Raw genomic sequence first — 6,000 nt, 5'->3', positions numbered from 1 at the left:
TTGTGAGAACTCACTCACTATTATGAGAACAGCAAGGGGGAGATCTGCCCCCATGATCCAATCACCTCCCACCAGGCCCCTCCTCCAACAGTAGGGTTACAACTCGACATGAGATTTAGGCGGGGACACAAATCCAAACCATATCATTCCACCTCTGGCCCCTCCCAAATCTCATGTCCTTCTCAAATTGCAAACTACAATCATCCCTTCTCAACAGTCCCCCAAGTCTTAACTCATATCAGCATTAACTCAGAAGTCTGCAGCCCAAAGTCTCACCTGAGACGAGGCAAGTCCCTTCCACCTATGAGTCTGTGAAATAAAAAACAGTGAGTTACTTCTAAGATACAATGGGGGTACAGGCATTGGGTAAATGCACCCTTTCCAAAAGGGAGAAATCAGCCAAAACAAAGGGGCTACAAGCCCCATGCAAGTCTGAAACCCAGCAGGGAAGTCATTAAATCTTAAATCTCCAAAATAATCTCCTCTGACTCCATGTCTCATATCCAGGGCACACTGGTACAAGGGGTGGGCTCCCAAGGCCTTGGGCATCTCTGTCCCTATGGCTCTGGAGGGTACAGCCCCCTCGGCTGCTTGGCTGCTTTCATGAGCTGGGGTTGAGTGCCTGTGCTTATCCAGGCATGGTGCAAGCAGGTCTCCAGAAATGTCTTTGAAGCATTTTCCCCATTGTCTTGGCTATAAACATTGAGCTCCTCTTTACTTACGCAAATTTCTGAAGCCAGCTTGAATTCCTCCCCAGAAAATGGGTTTTTCTTCTCTACCACATGGTCAGGCTGCAAATTTTCCAAACTTTTATGCTGTGCTTCCTTTTTAAATATAAGTTCCACTTTCAGATCATCTCTTTGCTCATGAATATAAGCATAGGCTGCTAGAAGCAAACAAGCCAAGTCTTGAACATTTTGCTGCTTAGAATTTCTTCTGCCAGATACCCAAAATCATCACTCTCAAGTTCAAAGTTTCACAGATCTCTAGGGCAGGGGCACAATCCTCTTTGCTAATGCATAACTAAAGTGACTTTTACTCCAGTTCCCAATAAGTTTTTCATCTCCATCTGAGACCACCTCACCCTGGACTTCATTGTTCATATCACTATCAGCATTTTGGTCACAACAATTTAACAAGTCTCTAGGAAGTTCCAAACTTTCCCTCATCTGCCTGTCTTCTTCTGAGCCCTCCAAACTGTTCCGACCTCTGCCTGGTACGCAGTTCCAAAGTCACTTCCACATTTTCAGGTACCTGTATGGCAATGCCCCCACTTCTTGGTACCAATTTTCTATATAAGTCCATTCAAGCATTGCTATGAAGAACTACCTGAGACTGGGTAAAGAAAAGCGGCTTAATTGACTCACCGTTCCACAGGCTGTACAGGAAGCATGGCTGGGCAGGCCTCAGGAAACTTACAATCATGGCAGAAGGTAAAGGGGAAGCAGGCACATCTTACAAGGCCAAGAAGGAGGAAGAGAAGGTGGGAGATGCCACACACTTTTAAACAACCAGTTCTCATGAGAACTCACTCATTATCACGAGAACAGCAAGGGGGAAATCTGCCCCCATGATCCAATCACCTCCCAATGAAACGAGAGAAATTCCCTTGTCCCCCTCGCAGGCCATGCAATGGGGGTGTGCCTCACTTCTTCAGTGCCCCGCTGCTCAAACCTCTAAGGGAGCATACAGACAGGCGGGCTATGGGGCTCCAACCCCATGGCAGTGTCTAGGAGTGAATGTTTACAGCTGAAGCCCCAGTGGGTGTGTGTTACAGGGTGCTCTTTTAGTTTAGCTATCCATAGGTGGCTTGTGTTAGTCAGCTCAATTAGACCCCTGCCTCATCATAAGGACAGAGGGCTTTCTGTATCCCGGGATTCTTGCCTTGGTGTACTGGAAGACTCGGATCGCATGTGGGCTTGGAGCATGAGTGCAAGGTTTTATTGAGTGGAAGTAGCTCTCAGCAGATGGTGGAGCCAGAAGGGAGATGGTTTTCTCCTGGAGTCGGGCCGCCCAGTGGCCCGGGCTCTCCTCCAACCACCCCGGCCAAACTCCACGTCGTTCTGCTGGTCAGTGGCCTGCTGGCATGCCAGTGTGCCTGTCAATGTGTTCTTGATATCCTCTCAACATCCAGCCATTTGTGTGTTCCTCTGCCAATGTGTTTCTCTGGACATCCAACTGCTGGAGTGCCTGCCTGCTAGGGTCTTGGGGGTTTTTATAGGCACAGGATGGGGGTGTGGTGGGCCAGGGTGGTCCTGGGAAATGCAACATTTGGGCACGAAGGCAGGAGTCCCTGTTCTCACCTAGGTCCGTGGGCACAGGCCTGGGGTGGAGCCCTCACCAGGGACCTGCCTTTCTCTACCCAGCACTTCCCTGCCCCCACTTCCATATCACCAACACTGGAGGTTGGAGGTTGCAATTCAACATGAGATTTGGGCAGGGACACAAATCCAAACCATATCAAAGATATTTTCTATTTTATCATTTGTCTTTTAAAGCGTTGTTATGGCATTTTTTCAAACAGACACTTTTCTGTAGTCCATTTATCAGTCTTGTGGGTCTTGCCTAAAAAGCCCCCCGACTCTGATTTTTTTCTTTTATTTTCCATGTTTCCTCTTAGGATTTTTATAGGTGTTTTGGTTTTGGTTTTGTTTGTTTGATGGTTGGTTGGTTTTTTTTTTTTTTTTTTTTTTTGAGACAGAGTTTTGCTCTTGTTGCCCAGGCTGGAGTGCAATGGTGCGATCTCAGCTCATTGCAACCTCTGCCTCCTGGGTTCAAGCGATTCTCCTGCCTCAGCCTCCTGAGTAGCTGGGACTACAGGTGCGTGCTACCACGCCCAGCTAATTTTTTGTATTTTTAGTAAAGATGGGGTTTTACTGTGTTAGCCAGGATGGTCTCCATCTCCTGACCTCATGATCCGCCCACCTCAGCCTCCCAAAGTGCTGCGATAACAGGCGTGAGCCACCATGCCTGACTGGTTTTGGTTTTGTAGAATGTTTACATCTTTGCTCATCTAGAATTAATTTTGTCAAAGGAAAGAAGTATTTAATTTAAAATGGGGGCCGGGTGTCATGGCTCACGTTTGTAATCCCAGCACTTTGGTAGGCCGAGGCAGGCAGATCACCTGAGGTCAGGAGTTCAAGACCAGCCTGGCCAATATGGTGAAACCCTGCCTTTACTAAAAATAACAAAAAATTAGCCGTGTGGTGGCGCACACCTGTAATCCCAGCTACTCGAGAGGCTGAGGCAGGAGAATCACTTGAACCTGGGAGGTAGAGGTTGCAGTGAGCCCAGATGGCATCACTGCACTCCAGTCTGGGTGACAGAGCGAGACTCCATCTCAATAAATGAATGAATGAATGAATAAATAAATAAATAAATAAATAAATAAATAAATAAATCAAATGGGAACTGGCCAGGCACAGTGGCTCACTGTGGATCACGCCTGTAATCCCAGCACTTTGGGAGGCCAAAGCAGGCAGATCACTTGAGCCCAGGAGTTTGAGACCAGCCTGGGCAACATGGCAAGACCCCATCTCTACAAAAAAATTAACTGGGTATGGTGGAGCATGCCTGTAGTCCCAGCTACTTGGGAGGCTGGGGTGGGAGGATCACTTGAGCCTAGGAGGCAAAGGTTGCAGTGAGCTGAGATCATGCCTTTCCACTCCAGCCTAGGCAACAGACCAGACCCTGTCTCAAAAAGAAAAAAAAAAAAAAAAAAGAATCAGCCTCTATAGTACTGAAGTATTTTGAAATATATCTATTTCATTCAGGCCATGAAAGGACCTAACGAACCATCTCAGCTCAATATTTACATGTACCTCTTTGACAACTAGACTTTTGTACGCCATATTCATAGTCTCTTTCTGAAGAGTGCTGAATAAACTCTACCACCTTCTGACTCTTTTGATTTCCATTTTCTTTGTTCTGATCATCCTCCATCTAGTCATATATTCTCATAAGAGGGCAGAATTGGTTTGTACTTAATAAATTATATCACATTTAGGTATGCTTTCTTGAGAGTCTACCAAAGTCACCTTGATTGGAATTTAGGAAGTTCTCCCAAAGCTCAGTCATTTGTTTACTGATGATCTCTGGTTTATTCCACAGTTAACTGCATTCATTTGTTGTGGTAGACATTGTTGGTTGTACTTCCTAACAGCCACTCCCTTCCTTGCCAACAGCACTGATTTTGTTCAGGTGTGAAGTAGCAATGAAGTCAAGGTTAGTTGGTTTTAAGGGATTAACTGTGTTTAAGCCAATCATGGCAATTCCATTCCCTCTTATCAGTGAATGGCTTATTGGTGTTCATCTAGCCCAAACTTCTGGCCAATGAGATGTAAAGATAAGTCTGTTAAGGGGGCATCTGGGAAAGGTTTTTCTCCCTGATAAAAAGAAGTAGTGAGGCAGAAAAATAGGGTCTGGAGGCAGGGAACATAAGGCTGATTCACATTTCAGCTATGACAGGAAATATCCTCTCCATAGGGCATACACTGAGTAAATGACTTTGTAACTTTACTTCATCCTCTTCATTTACATAGGGCATACCCCAAGTAGAGGGTATTTAAGCTCACAAAAACTCTGTTAACAGGGTCTTTGAGCCCCTGTGCACAGGCCCGCTCCCACACTGTGAAGTGTACTTTCATTTTCAGTAAAACCCTTCATTCTTTCCTTGCTTTGTTTGTGCGTTTTGTCCAATTCTTTGTTCAAAACGTCAAGAACCTGGAGACCCTCCACCATTAACAGTAGCAAGAAAAAACTCCTTTTCCTCCTTAGATCATGGTTGTGAGAGTGATGCCTGGAGCAGTTGTCTTATAACCATGAGTGGGTAAGCTGAGGGTGACAGCCAATCTGCAGAGGATGGTGGAGCAGAAGGAAGGAAAGATTCTGGGTTTTTAATGTCATTTTTTTTTTTTAAGTAAAAGCAAGTTTATTAGGAAGGTAAAGAATAAAAGAATGAACTGGGCACGGTGGCTCACGCCTGTAATCCCAGCACTTTGGGAGGCTGAGGCGGGTGGATTCCTTGAGGTCAAGAGTTTAAGACCAGCCTGGCCAACATGGTGAAACCCCATCTCTACTAAAAATACAAAAATTAGCTAGGCATGGTGGCGGGCACCTGTAATCCCAGCTACTTGGGAGGCTGAGGCATGAGAATCACTTGAACCCAGGAGGCAGAGGTTGCAGTGAGCTGAGATTGCGCCACTGCACTCCAGCCTGGGCAACAGAGCGAGACTCTTCCTCAAAATAAGAAAAAAAAAGAATAAAAGAATGGCTACTCCATAGACAGAGCAGCCCAAGGGCTGCTGGTTGCCCATTTTTGTGGTTATTTCTTGATTATATGCTAAATAAGGGGTGAATCATTCATGCCTCCCCTTTTTAGACCATATATGGTAACTTCCTGACTTTGCCGTGACATTTGTAAACTGTTTAATGACATTGTTGAGCCACTGTAGTCCTCAGACTTATTATGTGAGATAGGTCTTTATTATTTATGTCAATTTTAGTTGTGTATTCTTTACTTGCAGCCGAGAGATTCCTAACTGATATCCCATCTTTATGCCATATATGTTATCCCATGATGCACAATTGGCTCATACACACTTGCAAGAGCCAATCCTAAATTTTCAAAAACTTTGGGAGCTGGTTAAGAACACAGTAGCTTGAAACCAACTATGGTGGGAATATTTCCACCCCAGAAATTGGCAAATACTACAAATTAGGCCTCCCCTCAACCAAGAGTCAGGTGTTAAACATCTATCAGTACACAACTGGTTACATTTTTTACTAAAAAAAAAAAAAAGCTCCTAAAAAGTCATGTTTACTTAAAATGATATTGGCACATATCAGACTTGTAGAGCCATTCTGTTTTCATCTTACCTAATAACAAATGGATAAGCACATTTTAGCTTGATGTTTTGTGTCACCCCCAGTCACATAATGGTATGCCTAATGATCTGAAAACATTAATTTCACTAAGCGTGGTCATTTAAAGGAAGCTGG

Source organism: Gorilla gorilla, chromosome 10 (genome assembly GCF_029281585.2).
Source record: "Gorilla gorilla gorilla isolate KB3781 chromosome 10, NHGRI_mGorGor1-v2.1_pri, whole genome shotgun sequence".
Taxonomy (NCBI): Eukaryota; Metazoa; Chordata; class Mammalia; order Primates; family Hominidae; genus Gorilla; species Gorilla gorilla.
The sequence above is the reverse complement of the archived record's forward strand: the minus strand, read 5'-3'. Positions refer to the sequence as shown.